The sequence below is a fragment of the Sebastes umbrosus genome, chromosome 16, assembly GCF_015220745.1.
Source record: "Sebastes umbrosus isolate fSebUmb1 chromosome 16, fSebUmb1.pri, whole genome shotgun sequence".
Classification (NCBI taxonomy): Eukaryota; Metazoa; Chordata; class Actinopteri; order Perciformes; family Sebastidae; genus Sebastes; species Sebastes umbrosus.
In genome coordinates, this window is record NC_051284.1 from 2,081,511 (window position 1) to 2,095,251 (window position 13,741).

The following is a 13,741-nucleotide window of genomic DNA, read 5'->3' on the forward strand; positions in this document are numbered from 1 at the left end:
TGTGTAGGTGGCGTGCTTTTCTTTTGTCTACTCATTTCTGTCTGTTAGTTTCAAACAAACCATAAAACTAAAAAAAAAAAGGATTCTTAAAAATCCACACATTCAAAGTTTAGATTTCTCACGTCACAAACCTAAACTGACACAAATGAGACCACAGTGACTTCTCCATTACTGGATCCAAAAAAGAGCAAGATACCTCCCACTGAGCAATAGAAGTATTTTCAACATCACCTCTATGCTTTCGCAATGATATGGACCAGGATTTACTGGCTACATAAAGCCCGGTTTCAGACCATATTTTAAAACATCATTACATAATTCAAAAATGTATAAAAATCTACAAATATTTAAAGGTCCCATATTATAAAAAAGTGAGATTTTCATGTTTCTTTATTATAAAGCAGGCTTAAGTCCTATATAAATACTGTGAAAGTATTGAAACACTCAATCCACAGGGAAATACACACAGCCCGTATTCAGAAACTCTGCATTTGAAACAAGCCGTTAGGATTTCTGTCCATTCGTGATGTCACAATTATATAATATTTAGACCCTTGACACAATTTTAAACGTAAACATTCTCAATGTGTCCCAGTTTATTTCCTGTTGCAGTGTATGTGAATGTCGTCAGCTGACAGGAAGATGCCCAATGATGCCAAAAAAATATTCTGCCTACTGAAGCTTTAAATGTATTTTCAACGTCAAATTGCTCAGTGGGCTGTTATAGACAGGAATCCCACTTTACAGGATCAATCCTGTGTTTAAAACCCCAAACTTTACTCTACAGTCTCATATCAGGCAGCATACTGTTGCTGTCACCCATCTTCTTTGTTTGTTGTTTTATCCTGAACTACTGTAAACTCTGTGTCTACTGTACCTGAATCCAGTTTTCCCTCACTGTGATCCAGTGCTGCTTCATCCTGCTGAACAGGCCACCCTGAGGCAGCACTGGCAAGAATAGCAAAAAAAAAGAGAGAGAAGGCCTGGTAAAGATGGATTACATGTGAACAGATCTGTGGCAGGCGGAGTGAAAGCCATGAATGCTGTTGCGGACGGGGAAAGAGAAAGAGCGAGAGAACGGTAGAAGGAATGGAAGGAGGACAGTGGGACAGCCAGGGAGGGAGGAAAAGGCTACTCAGCCCAAAGGACAGGTGAGGGATGAGTCTGCTGAGGGAGGAGCAGTAAATAAAAGAGGTGACTGAGTGTGTGCTGAGGGCGGAGGAGGAGTCGGCAGTAACGGAGGGAGGAGGAGGAGGAGGAGGAGGAGGAGGAAAGGAATTGGGAGGAGGACTGCCCACCTATCCATCCCTCTTCCTCCCTCCATCCCCAGTCTATCTCTCCACCCCCCCAACCCCCACCAATCCCTTTTCTTGACAGCTTCACCCTTCGGATCAGTAGAGCTGAGGATCGTGCATCTAATCCGTCCCCTGATGCATTTTTAATTGTGCGGGAGAGCAGAGGAGGATGGGATAGGATGGGCAGGGTGGTGGGTGTCACAGTGGGGAGGGTGGGCTCACCTCCTCTAGTGTCATACATGTCAGTGAAGTTAGACTGGTGACAAATCAGCCCATGCAGATGAGGCGCTCATGGTGGAAGTGATGAAATACAATGACTTCTACTTGTACTTGTTGATACAGAAGGCACGTTCAGTATACAGTACGTATTTCAGCCACATTTGACATCCATTACGGACAGCAGATTCAGTTGATTCTGGCACTGATCCAACAGAGAGGCCCACCACACAAGGCCGTTATATTATCAGTGACGGGATCTTACTCAAAGGAAATAGAACCTAAAGCAAAGAGTGTAAATAGGAGGTTCCATTCCCGAAGCTTGATGACAGCGGATACACTTAAAGGATCATTTGGGTTAACCACAACCCGGTCGTAGTTTTGACTATATCAGTAACAGTAACATTGCACTCGCCAAGTTAATAACCCAGATCTGGGAATGTGGCGACAATGCTAAAAAAAAAGTGAGATGGAAAGAAACATGTAGTCAAACCCTCAAGTTAGTAAAAACTGAATTGGAAGAGAAAAAAAAAGAACAGCAAAATTATTACTCAAACTGTTTGTTGCAAAATCCATTGTAGTTTAAACACCGATTCCAGGTTCAACATTCCGAGTGAACTTAGCTGTGCACACACTTTTTCTGTAGAGTGAAGGATTATCACCAACATTTCAGCTATGCTCTCTTTTGTTTTTACGTGATATAAACTGTTACAAACTGTTTTATAATCTGCCTGCTACTGTTGTCTGCAACCAGTCCTGCATACTAAAGGTGTTGTTTTTCATTGTCTTTCTTTGCCTCGTTTCCATTTTGGGATCTGAAGCACCTATCGGCGAGAACAATGGGTTCCAAAACGGTTCCAAAAAGGATTCATGTGACTGCTTCCTCGCCTGCCGCTGCTGTGGTTAAGGTTTGGTGAGGTTTAGGCATAGAAAGCGCTTGGTTGGAATAGGGGGAAGGGCAGGATAAGATTAGGGATGCTCCCATTCAACTGATACCAATTCCAATACCGAGTAATTATCCGATACCATGTCTTTTTTCCCAAATTTAAAACCTGTATACCTTAATATTTGAAACTTATTGGGATGATTATCAAGCTAGTGATTTGCTGTGGGACTAAATGCTGACTGGGTGGCAGAATAATAAGAACTGGATCTGGTGATCATCTTAATAAGGTCTGCATTACTATGTCGTTTTAAAACGGACTCATCTCCTCTCTGCCCCCGCTGCAAACTGGAAACTGGTACGTTGGTACACATGGTGTGGTCCTGTGTTGAGCTTGAACGGTGCTGGCTGGAGATCGGTAACATTTTTGGAAAAGTCCTATCAAGGAAAATATCTCTTCCCCCTGTGATTACTATGTTGGGGGACCTGACTGATCTGAATCTTCCCTCCCAGAGGATAAGGGGTTTTGTTAACCTGGCAATCACGGCTGCCAATAGATGTGTCACATCTAAGTGGAATCATGAGGATCCCCCTGATATTACTCAGTGGATTAATGAGGTAAATCCATGTGCTCCCTTGGAAAACATAACCTATGCTATAAGAGGTAGCCACACAGCTTTTCTATAGGATATGGGATCCATGGATCACTTATATAGAATCTTCTTAACCTAACCTTTCTTTGGTATTTATTTAATTATTAATTATTATTTTCTGTGCTGTTTTCTTTTTTTCTTTCTTTTTTTTTTCTACATTTAATTCATTAATTAATTAATTAATTTAGTTTAGGTTTTTATCTTACTACCATGAATTACATTACTGTAGTACTTATTACTTTTAATTCTAACTAACTAATTAAATTATTTAAAACAATATTTGTATGTTATTTTTCTTGTAACTTTACCTCTAGGGGTGGGAAGAAGGCTGGACCTGTCTCTGTGTGGGAGTGGGAAGTGATGTGTATGTGTGTATATACAGTATGTATGTACATATTAAATGTTACATGTAAGATATACTTGTTTTGTATTATGGCACCGGTGTTGTGTTTTGTTATGTTTATTATGCTATGTTTGGAAAAGAGGAATAAAAATAATTTTCCAAAATAAGGTCTGTATTCACACCAACATTAGATCATGCATAGTTAGAATAACTACTGTGTTAAGGTTAGGGGACCTTCGTTGTCATGGTTAGAGGAGGAACTACTTGGGTAATGTTAGTCAGCAACCGTAGCCATGTTTGGTAGGAAACAGACATCACACTGCTTCCATGTTTGTTTCTGACAGACAAGTTAAAAGTTAAGTTTATAAGTGGTTTGAGAAAAAGAGAATTATCTCTTGAATGAAATCATAGCTTTGTCATGCATGTATGGTTTATACAAATTAACCATGTTTTATCTCCATAATTACCACTTTTTTATTAAACTGCATCTAAATGGTCAGGTAGATAAAATCCCAACATACTATCAATGTGGACACCAATTTAACCCCCCCCCCCACCCCCCACCCCCACCCCCCTCTGAAATATTCACTGGATATATAAAAATAATCAAAGACAGATAAATATCCCCTTTCCTGGACATTACAACAGGACACAAAAGATAAGAGTGTGGAAGCCCTCTGGGGCAACATTTCTAGCTTTTAAAGTGGTAAAATTATAACCATAAAAATGTCCAATCCAAAAGGGAAAAAGCTCAGTTTCAGTGAGTTTGCATAAAAGCTGGGGGGGATATAAATCTCCTGACTCTGAAAAGACAAATAGGCAATCCAAACTTAAGTGAAAAAAGACACGAGATGCCTCACAAAAGGCAGGAAAAACATATGATGGCCATTAAGAATTGTGCGCTCTTTGAAAAGACATCCAGTCTAAGTGCCTCTTTCCTTTTCCTTGATGCACCGAGTTGAATGGAAGTTCAAATTGTGGACTTAGACAATAGTTTACAGTGTGAGCATTCATCTATCAGATTCTCTAAGAAGCCATCTGTACAGAATGAGGAAAATGCTTCACAATTCACAAGTGAAGTGCTGGTGCAGGTAATTTTAACCACCAAGGCAAGTGAAAAATGGAACGCTTGTTTTTTTTTTTTTTTTCCTTCACCCGAGCCAACAAGTCCTGTTCATGATATGAACTTCCTGAATACAAGTGGAAGCACCTGCGTCCTTATCTTCTTCATGGTTTGGGGGTTGTGGGAGATGCTGATGCAAACTTTAATCTCATTTTTTTTTCACCTCCTCTACTTCCTGTAACTTGAAATATTATTTTTCTCTGGTTACAGTAAGACCTTTTTTCCTTAGGGGTGTATATATTACAATTCTAAATATTTTAAATTACACATTATATATCAAAGTATCCATGCAGATCTTATTATCATCAATTTCAACACATAATGCCCAGTGTGTTCCTACCAGGCGGCATGAAAAGTGAAGCCAATGCTGAAGTGCCTTAAACCTGCATTCTTTCTAACAGCCAGCAGGGGGCGACTCCTCTGGTTGCTAAAAGAAGTCTGATTGTATAGTAGATTGTAAAGTCTATGAGAAAATGAGCCTACTTCTCACTTGATTTATTACCTCAGTAAACATTGTAAACATGAGTTTATGGTCTCAATCGCGAGTTTCAACTCTTCTTCAATACAGCATGATGTTCATTTAGTAAATTATGGTCCCATTTAGAGTCAGATAGACAGCCCCTTCTTATTTCCAAGTCGTCAAATACCAAGGCTTTTTCACAGCCGTTGGCAGCACCCTTTAGAGCCGGTATGAAACGCACCAGGCGTTCCATTAACTAGAATGTAAACCCATCCGCGGCAACAGTAAATGCTCCGAGAAAGTGCGCTGGGAGTAGTTTAAAGAGGGTAAAGACATACACCGGCAGGTGGGTGGGACGGGAGGTAGATGGGTCCAACTACAAAGGTTTCCTTAAGGAGACTGCTGTTCTTGTCCCGTGTGTTAAAGGTCCCATATCCTGCTAATTTTCAGGTTCATGTTTGTATTTTGTGTTTCTACTAGAACATGTTTACATGTATTAATGTTCAAAAAACACTTTATTTTCCTCATACTGTCTGCCTAATTATACATGTATTTACCCTCTGTCTAAAACGCTCCGTTTTAGTGCATTTCAACGGCATTGCAACAGAATTGCGTTGCTAGGAAACAGTCTGGGTCCATGTTTACATCCTGTCAGCTGATGTCATTCACATGCACTGCAACAGGAAATAAACTGGGACACATTTAGAATGTTTACTTTTAAAACCGTGAAATGGTCTAAATATTGTATATTTGTGACATCACAAATGGACAGATATCCTAACGGCTTGTTTCAAACGCGCAGTTTCTGAACACGGGCTGTTAGTATTTCTCTGTATATTGAATGTTTTGATACTTTCACAGTATTTATAAAGCACTTAAACCTGCTTTATAATATAAAAGACATGAAAATCTAATTTTTTACAATATGGGACCTTTAAGTTTCACCACCTACCTTGCTACTATGTGATTGACAGGTTGCTACCACGGCGTTGTCCGGTCTGGGAGTTGTCCGTGTTTTCGTCTTAGAACTTAACCCTTTCACAGTTTGTTTTCAGTTCATCAAGTTAATTGTAATAGATCGCCTCAAAAGGTCTTATTCAGCGTTGGGTTGTACTTAGCTCTCGTGTCACTTCTGGTCGCAAAAAACCAAGATGGCGACGGCCAAAATTACAAACTCGAGGCTTCAAAACTGTAGTCCACATACCAATGGGTGACATCACAGTGACTACGACCGCTTCTTATATACAGTCTATGGTTCCTGCATCAGAAAACAAGTATCTTCTCCAAACAAAATGCCCTTGCCTGTGTGACCTATTTCATTAGTTCACTTCAGTTTTCAGTTTCCACTCTGCAAATTACTGATCAACTTTCTAAACTTTGAGCCTGATCTGCAACGAGGCAATTTACGGAAGTATCCATAAACGGAGCCAAAGCGGATTTGCAGAAAGATACGTGCTTCATTCCACAATGCCAAGCCACCAAATAGGTAAACAAGGGTGTGTGTGTGTGTGTGTGTGTGTGTGTTGGAAATAACACCTTGGGAATGGTCTGCGGTTCAACGTTTCCCTCATGAAATATGATTTTATAAATCCTTCCAAAAAATTATAATAACCCAGATAAGCTCGGGGCTTAAGTGATCCGCAGAATCAGTGGTTTGAGAGTTTAACATCAGTACCTCTGGAGGTAATTCTGATGCAAATGTGTGTGAAGACTCATGGATAAATGCCTGTGGCTGGTGAATGAGGTCCAGGTGGGAGTGTGCTTTATATGTTTCAGAGAGTGAAAGGAAGAAAAAAAAAAGATGCTGTGTGGTTGAGAAAAAAAAAATTACAACAAATCCTAAACAAAATGCCGATGGCAGCTGTGCTGACTCGCCTCTTAGTGCATTGTGACGGGCTTTGCTCTATTTCATGTGGGTATCATCCCTGGTCCTCATCCCTCTCTCCCTCCCTTCTTACCTCTCTATCAGCCATTCACTCGCCTCCTCTATCAGTTAGCTTATAAACCAGCCGCTATTCCAGGCAGTGATTAGCCCTGCTAGTCCTCATCTTTCACTCAAATTACTTTCTTTTGACCATTTCCACTATAGGATGGATGCTACACAGCAAAGAGGGAGCAGAAAAATAAGAATCAACAAGGAGAAAAAAGCACGCAAACATGTAGGCCTACTGCATGAAGTCAAAGTGTATTGAAGGATTACTTTGACATTTTGAATTTGACTCTGTTATTTTTCTTCGCTAAGACTTGGAGATGCTTCATTCGGGCTGAATGAAATGATTGGACAGAATTATTCCAGGATACAGATACCAGATTTTCTTTCCCTTTTCTTTTTGGTCAGAGTATTTGATTTATTGATTGCTGTCTGGATGTCAAGAAAATTTCAACAAATATAACAAAAAAGGTCTCTAAAATACATTACCCACTCTGGCTTGAAGAGGTTAAATCTAACTGCAACCTTCCTTAGCTCTAAACTTAACCTAAGTTATGAGCGCACACTTTTTGAAAACAGAAAGAGGAAATTTGGTATTAGGGGAACTAACATGTGTAACACAATCTGGGCGCGTAATGACTGATTATTTCACGATAGGCCAAAGAAAATAGTGTCCTTTTAAACTCAAATTATTATTAGTTTGAGCCTATGTTTAATAAGATGCGCTCGCCACAGTGCGCAGCGCCCAGAGTTGGGCTTTGCTCGATGCAGCAAAAGCCGCCGTGGTGCGGCGCAAGCCGTTAGAAATAACGGGGTTTAGAATGCGGTGCTGTTGTTGCGTTGCGTCTGAAAGGACCTTCAGTGAGTGAGAAATGAAGGGAACTAAGAGAAAGAAAAACGGATGAATATTAGTTTATGACAGAGATTCACACGCCAAGTTCACACCAGAGGGGCGAGTTATTCATTCTTCTTTCCTGGGAGTTAAAGGTCAAATCAAAACTTTAACATAAAGATGCTGTTGCAGTGTACTTATTATTTTCATTCTTTTAAAGTCACCAGAATTTAGGAAACAAAGTCTCTGAAACTCAAATTTTCCTGGAGTAGGACCCCCAGACCCCCCCACTTTGGTTTTGAAATCCTCCCTTTTTTAAAGTCTCAAGTTTGCCAAGTATGCTTCAGACCAAAGTTGATGACATATGGCCTTAAAGTATCATATGATCAAGTTGATCATGCCCATTGCTCTGATGATAGTAGATAGACACGGCTGATAGGGGATTTACAATTGGAAAAGAAACTCTAATACGATTAGTAAATGGCCAGAGATGAAACAGAAGAACAGCGATCTCATCAGCCACTGTGCTGTAAGACGCACTTTGCTGTTTTAGATTATGTTAAAAAAAGGATACAGTAGTTAAATTTACAAGGCCTTTATACAGTCTTTTATGGCCGAGAGAGAACAGAAGCTAATAAGGGCCCATTTTAGCCATGTTCAATGAGCTGGAGTCGAGGTGTCATGGATTCTCACGTCTGATCACGGAGTCATTTGTGTGTGTGTGGTGTTAATTACCAGCACATACACAGACCCTAATGCCTTTCAAATTAACTCCCCAATATACTCCCTTCTTTTAAATCTGGGACTCTAATGAATGGTGAAATTGAAAATCCCCATATTGATGTCATCTTTTGCCAATGATGATCATTTTTTCTACCTATTATTAACCGTGCCGTGCCTTTAAAAGTGAAATACCCCCCTGCTGTTTCAGTTTCCCTCAAAGGCCATCACTAGCCATTTTAAGCACATACTAATAATTGCCTTGACAAACCCCGGCCTTGGTATCAATTAGCTCCTGAATAGGGGACTGCGGGTGGATTTAATGGGAGCTGTTAGTCCGCCAGCGGATTGTAAGTGCTACATAAAACTCAACACGGTTCCTACAGTAAGTGCCTGGCCAACCACATTTTTTTCCTCCCAATCTACTAGACTGAAGGCTTTTGTTTCATTCCTGTCCGCTTTTGACCAGCTAATGGAGTAGGTCTCACGGCCTGGCATGAGCCATCACTCAGCTTGAACAGGAAATTAAAACACTAAATAATTATTCTAATGTGCAATAAGAATTAAGGTGTATTACTGTCAGATATCATTTGGACAGGGGGGAGACCTTGGAATTTTGGGTTTTGTAGCATATCTTCATTAAACCTGCAGTAGGCAGTATATTTTTGGCATCATGGGCAAAATATCCCATAATAACCTTTCAGCATATTGTAATTCAAGTGTTCTGAGAGAAACTAGACTTCTGGCACCTCTCATGGCTCTGTTTTCAGGCTTTTAGAACATCTATAGCCCGGACGGGAGACTTTGGCCAATCACAGGTCATTTCAGAGAGAGAGCGGTCCTATTGGCTGCGCTCCGGCTTGGTGGGCGGTGCTTGGTATTTCCTCAGCAGATCTCATCATGGCTGCCGTATCACAAACTTTCTCATTTACAGCTAAACAGTACACTACAAGATGATTCTGAAAACATCTTGAGGAGAGAAATAGACATTACAGTAACAGAATATTGATTCATATTTGATCAGCGCTGCCTAGTTTGACCGTTTGGTTGGAGTTTGCGAGTGATTGACAGCTGCTCAGAGACGGCAAGGCTCCAGATCAGCTCTGATTGGTTGTTTTCCTTCGGTTTGTGAAATCCTGCAGATGCCATTAGGAGCACCGGAGGACACTGGAGGACACAGAGGAACATGATTTTTTTTTTCAGTTAACCTGTCTCATGCACTACTGTCAGGATATAGCAACCGTTTTATAAAAATATATATTTTGAAACATATTGGCTTCATTCCTCACCTATTGCTGCTTAAGGAACATAGAACAGAGGAATAGCATGGCTGGTAGGTTTAGAGGATCTGGTGTAATGAAACAAGCCAATACATCCTCTGTATCTAGAAAAGTGAGGAAACATGTAACCAAAAAAAGATCTGTGGAGGAGGCGAGGCTAAAAACAGGGAGATACACTAGTTCAACCTTTAAAAAGGACGGAGAAAGTAAATAGTGTGGATACATGACGATAACATTGAGAATTGGCTTGAGTTTCCTGCTCTAATGATAATTTAACATAACTAGATTTTTGTTTTACTAATTAACCATGACAATTTGTATATAATATAATTGAAATATTACCAGCCATATACTTAGAGCTGTACTAATCAAAATTGTTTGTATATATAAAAATCATAGACTGTGTATAAGAAGTGGACGTCACCGTTACGTCACCCATTGGTTTGTGGGCTACAGTTTTGAAGCCTCATTTTGGTCGTCGCCATCTTGTTTTTTTGCAACCTGAAGTGACACGAGAGGATGGAGCTCAGTAAATGAACACTTTTTTTTTTTAGGCGACCAAAATGTTACAATGAACTATCATGAACTGAAAAACACACTGTGAAAGGGTTAAAGTTAGTTAGTTAGTTAGTTTCCGTACTCATCTTCTACTTACTTTGTTTAACATTAAGTCACTGATCTCCTGACAGAACAAACCACCACGGTTTGAAGTCAGCCTACAGGCAGGTTTTTTGAAACAGAGCAGCTGATATTGGTGGCGAGAGCAACAAGCTAGCTGACTACCGAGCGGCTGTCTCTCAGCAGACAGACTGTGTACAGAGCTCCGCCTCCAGCCTCGGTGACACACAGCGATCAGAGGATGAGGAGCAAAGAGGACGGAGAAACAAGCGTGACAGTAAATGACAACAAAACTGTATTTTTGTAGATTACAGCACACTTGTAATGCACTGCAGAAGGATTCCTGTTGTGTTTTTGTAATGATTATGTACTGAGGTGGGTCACACAGATACTGACATTGAAAAGATGCAGCATTGTAGAAAAAGGGAGTTCAGTTCTCTTTTTAAAGAGGAATTTGGAAGTGTAAATGACAGTTGTCAGAGCATAGAACCAATGATCTGTTGATCTTTACAGATCAAGACTCCATAGTCTAACAATGGCTGAATCGTGGCCTTAAAATGGAAAATCAAATTGAACTGTGGATTTTGAGCATCATCGCTATTACTGACAATTTACTATAAAAGGTAAATGGCTGCATTTATATCACAACATGTCAGGTTTGAACCAAGCTAATTGTAATATAAGTAATGTTGAAAAAGGTCTAAAGTATGAAGCTAGATAAATGTGAGTACACAGAGGTGTATGCTGCATGTGTTTATAAAGGCTTTAGGAGCATAAGCCCATAGATGAGCACAAAGCGAGCTCAGGAAGTGTACAACATGCACACTTTGTGGTGCTCTCCTGCTTGTAATGGACACAGATATTAGCACATACATGAGAAGACTCGGAGCGGCCGGTGGCGTCTCTTCCAGCCTTCATCTGAGCGCTCCGGAGGGGAACGTGTCCCAGCCTGAGGATGAGGAATGGCCTTAATGAAGTCGGACAAGCCGGAATACATGCATAAGAAGGATTTTAAATATTGATATGATGTCACTACGCAGCTGCATACACGGGTTACAGTGGATCAGTTAGCTCTTGATGGCCCTCGTCTAATACAGCAGCACAAGGGGGATGATTAGGCTCATCAGAGGTGATTGTGTATTCTGTGGGAGGTGCAAACACAACGCACGCACCATTTGAATCAAAGGGGCCTCCTGTCTTCATGCGCAGCTCCAACGGACTGCTGTGCTATCAATTTATTTTCAGACTGTAAATTATTCACAGGCTCATGTAATTAACAGCTAGTAAATTTATATCATACGGCTATGCAACGTATTAATGGGCTTTATTAAAGGTGCTTCATCAACGGTACAGGAGGCCTTTCAGGGGCCCGCAAATAAATTGGTTCTGTAATTGTTCAAACAAGACGTGTGTTGGTGGCGTGAATGGATGGGAGCAATTTGGAGAAGCTTCCTTTCGCGAGGCCTGAGCTGTTAGCATATAGGTACTCAATCAGAACAACAAAAATCATTAAAACAAACTCGGAAAAGTGGACAAAAAGACGATGCATGAGAAGGCATCAGAAGTCCCATAACGGGCCAGCAGCGGAGATAAAGTAGATCTGAGATTGTGGGGCAAGTAAGGAGAGCTGGAGGGTTGAAAAGAGGGTTGTGTTCACCATTACATAAAACATGAGAGACACACAAGTTTCCTGCTGTGCCGAGAGCCGCGCGGCATTACTTTGGAGCCCTCGCAGTTAAAACAAATCTTGAGGTCAAACTTCAGGCCTGTTCGCTCAGGCTGCGGGTCAGTGTTAAATTATTCAGCTAGCCGGGGACTGCGGAGACGGACCAGATCAAGCAAGTCGAGTGATGCCAGTAAACACGCCAGAGACCCAACAGTATCCACTCCAAAGACTTGTAAACATCATCCGTTTTCAAGACACAGACACTTGTTTATTGAAATAGCAGCGACCAGCACAGATGTTGTGAAAAACAGAAAATAACAGATTCTCACTCGACATCGCCGCATGAGGTGAAGGTAAGTAAAAGCCCAGAGTCTGGGTCTGAACCTTGATCTCACTGATCAATTAGTCACTTTTTTTTTTTTAGATGAATTTCTTGGGGGCTCTTTGTCTTTATTTGATAGTGATAGTCAGAGGGGGACGACATGCAGCAAAGGGCTACAGGTCAGACTCACTGCAGGGGTTAAGGGCTCGGCCTTGGTTACTACTTAGAGCGCCTGCTCTACCACGAGAGCTACCGGATTCCCCATATCAGTTAGTCCCTTTGAGTTAATGTATTTACTGTGTTTGTATGTGGTTTCCTGTTTCGGATCTTTGGGAAACCATGGTGTTGCATGAGATGACTTGTCTTTGGCGTGGCCATCTCCCATCAAACCTGTCACTCAGTGAATTATAAGTTGATTATACATCAGGACCGGCCAATACGTTCATCCAGAGTAGGCCTCTCATTAGACGGTAACAGTTGACAACATGTCTCCAAACTTCTACTTTAACAAATCGCTAACAGTAATAACGCTATGCTGAAGAGTTGCTGGTTAAGTTGGTTGCACAGCAATAAATCCAAAAACGCTGATCTCCGATTGTTCCCCTTCCGTGTCCTAAAAAGATCTAATAGAGGAGCTTTATGGCTCCAAGCTATAGACCAGACCAGCATGGCTTTATGGCTCCAAGTTATAGACCACACCAGCATGGTGTCATCACCGAGGCTGCGCTCCCTTTTAGGGGAAAGAAAGTCGCTGTCACAGTCGTACTGGCCAACACTCTTGATTTTCCCGGGAGACTCACGTTTTTCTTATCGCCCTCTCCCGGTTTCCTCCCGGTGACACAATTCTCCCGCATTTCTCGGGATTTCTTACAAATGTTCCCACCTTTTCCTTATCTCAACCTGTTTCTGGCTCTGTACAGCGTGTATAATCCTTACTGTTTCCACGACAATACCACTACAGAAGAGAGCTGCTCACGTCACAACACGGTTTGAGCTGCACTCGCTGACGAAGTTGGGCTTTGCTCGATGCATTAAAAAGACATCCTGGCGCGGTGCGGCGCAAGCCATTAAAAATAACGGGTTTTAGAGCACAGTGGTGTTGTTGTCACGTTGTGTCTGAAAGGACCTTCAGTGAGTGAGAGGAGAGAGAAATGGAGAGTACTAAGAGAAAACCAAATACTCAAGCAGGAGCAAAAAATTAATGAATGAACAAATAAAAACTGATGTCAATGTGTGAAACCCAAAGTGTTTCCATCCTTTACTGGATGTGTAGTGTTTACCACGCTGGATTTAACATGTGAGGGTGCAGGTCGTATCCACGCTGACCCTCCGCTTGTTTCTACTTTTTCATTTCGACTCACTGCGGCTGACTGCGGTTTGTTTTGGTTGACGGACACGGT

General features: G+C 41.2%; 1 long non-coding RNA gene across 1 annotated transcript; it reads right to left on the reverse strand.

The window, feature by feature from the left end:
* Window positions 1-2,262: 2,262 nt before the first annotated feature.
* On the reverse strand, window positions 2,263-7,407 carry LOC119474642. The gene is made up of 3 exons (XR_005203608.1): window positions 7,281-7,407; window positions 6,980-6,985; window positions 2,263-2,274 (listed from the first exon to the last, which is right to left on the reverse strand). It is a non-coding gene; the product is annotated as an uncharacterized LOC119474642 (long non-coding RNA).
* Window positions 7,408-13,741: the final 6,334 nt, after the last annotated feature.